A 7643-nucleotide genomic window follows, 5' to 3' on the forward strand; every position below is an offset into this window, starting at 1 on the left:
CAATATTGGGGGATCAGATTGCACGCCGCAATAGACTTATTTAAAAGTTAATATATGGGGATCAGATTGCACGCCGCAACAGACTTATTTAAAAGTCTATATATATACTTGATTGAAATAAATATATGGCATACTTGATTAAAATGAATATATTGTGAGAGTGGGTTGCACGCTGCAACAAAACTGAATGTGAATATATTGTGAGAGCGAGTTGCACGCTGCAACAGAACCGAATGTGAATATATTGTGAGAGCGGGTTGCACGCTGCAACAGAATTGAATATGAATATATTGTGAGAGCGGGTTGCACGCTGCAACAGAATTGATTGAAATGATAATTGATTATAACTGCTGAGTTGGCTTCAATCATTATAAATGAGTTACCTGATTTATTTCTATTATTGTCGTTGTTACTAATATTGCGTACAGGTTAATGTAAGTGAACCGCCTTAGCCTCGTCATTACTTCGTCGAGGTTAGGCTCAACACTTATCAGTATATGGGGTCGGTTGTACTGATACTACACTCTGCACTTCTTGTGGAGATTTCAGAGTTGGTCCCAGCGGCGTGCCATAGACTTGTTCGGATTTCAACTACTCGGAGGAGACTTGAGGTATAACTGCATGGCGTCCGCAGTTCTGACCTTTATTTGTATTATTCTAGAAGCTCGTGCACTTGTGACATCAATTATGGTATGGTATTTAGACACCGTTGTTTTTATGGATTATTCACTATATTTCAAACTTTGCTTCCGCATTTGTTTTTTTGATTATTAATAATTTAAAATTTGTTTAAAAATTGGTTAATATTATTCTAACGTTGGCTTGCCTAACAAGTAAAATATTAGGCGACATCACGATCCGAAGGTGGAAATTTCGGGTCACGACAAGTAATCCAAAAGATTTCTCATTCAATAAGATCTTAGAGAATCTACAAGACAATAAGATTCTTACTAAAAAAAGTTCAATTGTCTTTATCAAATGTGAAGCAATGGAAACACCAACAGAAACAATAGATCCTATTTTTGACATACTAGAGAATGATAATTGAAGACCAAACGTATTCAATCTCCAAATGTCAAGACCTTCATAAAGACCTATTCAATTTAATAATTAAAGTCAAGACCTTCATAAAGACCAAACGTAGTCCAATCTTCAAATGTAGAAAGTAGAAACTAGAGGTTACTATACCAGAAGTTACAACAGCTTTGCAGGCAATCATTTTCTATGAGATAAAAGAAAACAAAATTCTTCATTATGCTACAAAGGCAAATAATGGAGTAACCTCGGTATCACTCTACTCAGAATCATTTTTGTGCAACTCTCTTCATAGTAGATTGCTGATTGATAAAACTATAATTCATTCTCATGACTCTCTCTGTTGTCATAAATTACAAGTACACCTTGGATCAAGATAAAATTGAAATGACATCTTACATCAGTGGGTTTTTTAATCAGTCACACTAACAGAGGTTCTTCTATCAGTCACACTAACAGTGATTAGCATTTCCGTTCTTGTACTTTATTTTTGATAAAGGAATTTATTAATAATAGCAACTTCCATTCCTGGACTTCTTTGTGGATTTTTTATTATTATGATGATTAACTAGTACTTTGGAAGGACCAGATAGCTCATTGCAGTGAAGTGTGGTTGCTCTAGGTAGTTTATCACCACCAAACCTTTGACATGTTTTAGGGTTCCCTTATTTGGAGTTCCAAGAGAACCCCATGTTTCAATATGAACTTGAACCTCTAGCAATATGAACTCAGCCGCACAAGATGATATCATTAAAATATACTAATAAAGTTTATACTAAACACTATCTGCAGAAATATTAATGGTTCTATAATGCCTCATATCAGCAGGTTTTCATGAAAGGAAGAAAGGCAGAAAACGAGCAAATTTTATCACAAAAATCAACAGTTTTTAACTTTAAAAAATAATAGCTTTACTGTAGATTTTCAAACAAAAAATCACAGCTTTACAGTTTCTAAAATATGAATTTTAGCCTGGGAATAAAGTGATACTAACCTTGATTGTTGCTACGTGTAGATGGTCGACAGATCAGTTGATTAGCAGCTTGTGGTGCAGAGGTAGCTTCTCCTAGTGACAAAACAGATAATATTGCTAGTATGTTTGGATTAATTAATCCTGCACGCTGAAGTTGAGCAATTACATCTGCAGTAATTTCTTGTCGCATAGTTCTTTTTTGTTCCTTCATTTTTCCAATCCTTTCTTGCACTGTATCATTTGTAGCATTTGAAGTCGGTTCGAAATGGCCCACTTTTCCTTTTAAAGTAGTCTTTGTAACTCCTCATCCATATAATCTTAAACATCCCGGATGTTCAGGACCCACGACAGATGAAAATGCATCAACAGACTAACTGCCATCTACACTTTGTTGTAAATTTTAAAAAAGAACTTTGTTCAATAGCACTATCAACAAGTTCAATGTAGGATCCAATTTCATGATTGACATACAGGGTTTGAAGCAAAAAGAATATAAGGTAGAGTATCAGGCAACTTTAAATGGTTTAGCCTGATCCTTCATTAATTTATTTGTTTTCATTGGGTTCACGATAAGTACTGATGCTTTTCCTGATAAACTTTTCCTTATCAAAAAGAGAAAAAGAGTGATGCCCTTACAACGAATAAGGTCTAATTACCAAAATCTATCTGTCTTGTTTGTTACCCTCTTTTATGACTTAGGAAAAAAATATACACATTGACAGAAAGCAATAAAAATGCAAATAAAGAGACTGCCTTATAAGAGAGGACGAGAATTTTTGTCCATCTGTTATCAGGTGAGCTAAGGCTCAGCAAATTTAATACAGTTTACTTACTCATGAACTACTGTTTAAACTTTTGAAACCACTTCATTAGTGAAAATAACATATGTCATCCTATTTGCATAATCTGCTGAATAATCTGAAATGAAGAGTCATAACAAAGGTTCTATCATGTACTTTCTAAATAAAATTTTCAATCAACAGAACACTAAACTATTTAATCTTTCCATAAAGCGGTAAGAGAATAAAATACCCACACATTGAATAAAATAAATACAGAAGAAACAAGCAAATCTAGCAACTAAGTAAAGAGGATATCTTCCCATTAATTTAATTCGAAAGAAACAGAATACTTAATACATCTAGCTAAATCATTATTTTATGAGATTTTGGTAGATACAGATTTATGATTTAGTTATCCATATTTTCAATGCTTGGTGGGATTTTATGTAACTTTCAGCAATAAAACTTGTTAGTTTTCTTGTATTATTGAAGAGTTACCATAAATTGATGCCAAGAGAACTCTCTTTAGTTCCTACTACACAATGAAGAATATTTCACTTTAAAACATCTATTCAATCATACCATTCAAATTAATTAGAAAGAAACTAATTACCCACCCTTTATGTCACATATTATACTTTTTTCAAGTAACTCCCTAATCACTCGTCTTTGTAGGACTTTATTTTCTCCTCTTCTTTTGATAAGTTACTTTTCTCATATTGATTGAAAGCAAACAGAAATTCACTAATATCTAATACCTTCTTTTTGTAGGGAAATGACACCCGAAAAATAACAACAATACTGCAATAATATTACTTGTGAGCAGAATTACACGAATTGGCTTGAGTCGTGCTGGGCACTATCCTATGAAATTATTTCAGTAATGTGAAATGTTTCCCAGGATTAAACAAGCCTACCTCTATTTATTTAGAGGATACAGGAACCAACAAAATTAAATAATACCAACAAGTTTGGAATGATGAAATAAACACAGGTTATAAAAAAAATTGGAACACACAAAAAGCTAGGCGTAATTGAGAATGAGAACGCTTGTAGTGATGATTACTAATCATTAGCAATCATGAGATAACAGAATATTTGTTGGTGTCTTCGGATGGTATAGGAAGTGAGTATTTATAGTTGTAAGAATTGTGTAAAAAAATAACAAGTGTTCATCTACTTGTCAAAATCTTTCCATGCAACTAGACATTTGACAGGGGCTCTATACACTTGGCCATAGTATCAAAGAAATCAAGCCACATAACTATTTATGTAACCACTTGTCCAAAAAAATATTGAAATACTGCCACACTTTTTTCCTCCCTTTGATAAAGACCCAACAAGTACTTTATAAGCACAGAAGAAAAGCAAATTGGACACTGCGCGTTATACTTCAACTGATCTTACAAGTGATATATAATTGCAATGACCAATAAAGCAGTTATTCCCATGGTTTAATTCAATTTGCCTTTCACTTGCAAAATAAATAAATAAATAAATAATAAACCTTACCTAGTATAAAGGAAGAGAAGACTTACAAGAATGAATTCAATAAGTACATACTGCCTGTTAGTTAACTACCAAAATAAACCCATTCACCAATGAATATTCAATTTCATCCTAAAATATCTCGTTACCTAAACCCAAAATCAAACAAAACCACCTAAATATCTAATAACCCATCAAGCCACATAACTATTTATGTAGCCACTTGTCCACAAAAATATTGAAATACTATCACAGTCCCCCACTATTTTATTTTATTTTTCTTTCAGCTACTCCATTTGACTCAGGTGAATAAGGCATAGTTACTTCATGAATTATTCCTTCTTTTTCACAAAAATCATTCCAAGACAAATATTCCCCACCTCTGTAATATCTAATTCTCTTGATTTTTCTACTAAGTTGATTTTCAACCTCAATTGTATAAGAAATAAAAGCATTAAAAGCATCATCTTTGTTTCTAAGCAAATACAACTTAGTATATCTAGAAAAATCATCAATAAATGTCACATAATATCTTTTACCACCTCTAATCATAGTCTGCTTTAAATCGCCTAAATCAGTATAAATCAAGGATAACAATCCAGTTTCTCTATTTACAGATAAACAAGTCTTTCTAATACTCTTAGCTTCAGCACATATATCACACTTTTTAATATTATTTGAGTATAAATCAGATATTAATCCTAGCGACTGCATTTTCTTTATATACATGACATTAACATGTCCTAGTCTAACATGCCATAAAGAAACAGACTCAACCATATAAGCAGAAGAAGATGCATTTTCATTGCTAGTATCAGAAACATTAAGCATAAATAAACCATGATTACAATATCCATTGCCCACAAAAATATTATTTTTGGTCAGTACGACCTCATCATTCTCGAAAGAAACCTTCACTCCAACTTTTTCTAATAATCCCACAGAAATCAAATTGGTTTGGATATTAGGTACATGCAACACATCACTCAATGCTAGAGTTTTAACAGATGTGAGTTTGAGAAGAAATTTTCCTTTCCCAAGAACGCGAGTTATTCTTGAGTCACCAAGATAAATAGTTTCTCCTCCTTCCTCAATTTGAGTGTAATTTTTGTCTGCACAAATGTGCCTATTAGCACCAGAGTCTATTGCCTAATTTCTCACATTGGCCATATTATTTATTTGGAAAATGACCGCAACAACTATATTATCCGCTTTAGTCAAATTTAATTTTGACTTAGCGAGATTGTCATTTATACTAGCTCTTCTCTTGCATTGAGGTGCATTTTTCTCGAAGGTTTTAATATTAGCATTAGATATGTAACCATGTATATTCACATACATGTGTTTGACATTAGTGTCTGCCAAAGTTGTGGATGCAATAACGTATTTGCAATACCATGGATATTTGGCAGGACAATTGGAATAGTAGCAATGGAGACAACACCAAAATCGGTAGCACCATCAATAATTTCCGTAGTAGTATTACTTGCCATAGTTTTCTTAGATTGTAGGAAAATGACATCCGAAAAATAACAACAATACTGCAATAATATTACTTGTAAGCAGAATTACACGAATTGACTTGAGTCATGTTGGGCACTGTCCTAAGAAACTATTTCAGCAATGTGAAATATTTTTTCAGGATTAAATAAGCCTACCCCTATTTATTTAGAGAATACAAAAATCAACAAAATTAAATAATACCAGCAAGTTTGGAATGATGAAATAAACACAGGTTATAAAAGAAATTAGAACACACAAAAAACTAGGCGTAATTGAGAATGAGAAGGCTTGTAGTGATGATTACTAATCATTAGCAATCGTGAGACAACAAAATATTTGTTGATGTCTTCGGATGGAATAGAAAGTGGGTATTTATAGTTGTAAGAATTGTGTAAAAAAATAACAACTGTTTATCTACTTGTCAAAAACTTTCCATGCAAATAGACATTTGACAGGGGCTCTATACACTTGGCCATAGTATCAAAGAAATCAAGCCACATAACTATTTATGTAACCACCTGTCCAAAAAAATATTGAAATACTGCCGCACTTTTTTCCTCCCTTTGATAAAGACCCAACAAGTACTTTATAAGCACAGAAGAAAAGCAAATTGGACACTGCGCGTTATACTTCAACTGATCTTACAAGTGATATATAATTGCAATGACCAATAAAGCAGTTATTCCCATGGTTTAATTCAATTTGCCTTTCACTTGCAAAATAAATAAATAAATAAATAATAAACCTTACCTAGTATAAAGGAAGAGAAGACTTACAAGAATGAATTCAATAAGTACATACTGCCTGTTAGTTAACTACCAAAATAAACCCATTCACCAATGAATATTCAATTTCATCCTAAAATATCTCGTTACCTAAACCCAAAATCAAACAAAACCACCTAAATATCTAATAACCCATCAACTGAAACTTTATTCAAATCAAACCCAAATATTGCAACTTTGCAATAAATAGAAAGACAAACTCATCGCATACATTTTTCCATCAATAAAATAAAAGACAAATCATCAAGGATTTTCATATAATAAAGTATAACTTTTTTGATTTGATGTGAGTATGATTATTACCTCAAGATTCTTAGTGGCAAAGACTGAAAGAGCAACGAAATAATGAAAAAAGTTATTGTAGAAGAAAAGTACAAAGGGACTAAGGCAAGGGGGAGAGAAAGAGAGAAGAACCTGTTGGAATTTCTCGGATCTTTGTTGGTGGCTCAACTATCTTGATTAGGGCTTTTGGTACTTTGTATCTTGATTAGGACTTTAATTTTAGTTTTTCTTTTTATCCTCTCCGTCTCTTAGTTCTTTTCCTTGAAACAATTGGCGGGTTAGTAAATATAAATTTAGAAGCGGCAATATAAGGAGGAAAAGCAACACTGTCGCAATTGTCTTTTTATTTAAATAACTGTCACCATAGATATGTATGTTGCCACATTTAAATAAACCGTCGTAATAGACCTGTCTATGGCAATGGTTATGCCCCTAACGCGACGATTTATTCTGTTAACTATCTCAATAGCCCGGATATAATTATGCAACGCTTATAACCGTGCTGTAGATTATCTATTGCAACGCTTATATAACCATTGCTAAAAAACCGTTGCAATAGGTCTATTTTCTAGTAGTGCGATCTCATCAAGCTGAACTGTGCTGAAATCTAAAATATATGACAGATCACCATAATTGTCACGACCCAAACTTCAACTAGTCATGATAGCACATAACCCAACCGGTTAGGTAAGCCAATTACCAACTATCTGATTCCAATGAAATTAACGAGGCAATTAATTAAAAGAAAATATCTAAAACCAATACTTTTCCCCAAGAACTGGTAGTACAAATCAT

General features: G+C 32.8%; 1 long non-coding RNA gene across 1 annotated transcript; it reads right to left on the minus strand.

The window, feature by feature from the left end:
• Positions 1 to 944: 944 nt before the first annotated feature.
• LOC138899393 (uncharacterized) lies at positions 945 to 7270 on the minus strand. Its single transcript, XR_011410889.1, has 2 exons — positions 6981 to 7270; positions 945 to 2389 (listed from the first exon to the last, which is right to left on the minus strand). It is a non-coding gene; the product is annotated as an uncharacterized lncRNA (long non-coding RNA).
• Positions 7271 to 7643: the final 373 nt, after the last annotated feature.

This window comes from Nicotiana tomentosiformis, chromosome 9 (assembly GCF_000390325.3).
Source record: "Nicotiana tomentosiformis chromosome 9, ASM39032v3, whole genome shotgun sequence".
NCBI lineage: Eukaryota > Viridiplantae > Streptophyta > Magnoliopsida > Solanales > Solanaceae > Nicotiana > Nicotiana tomentosiformis.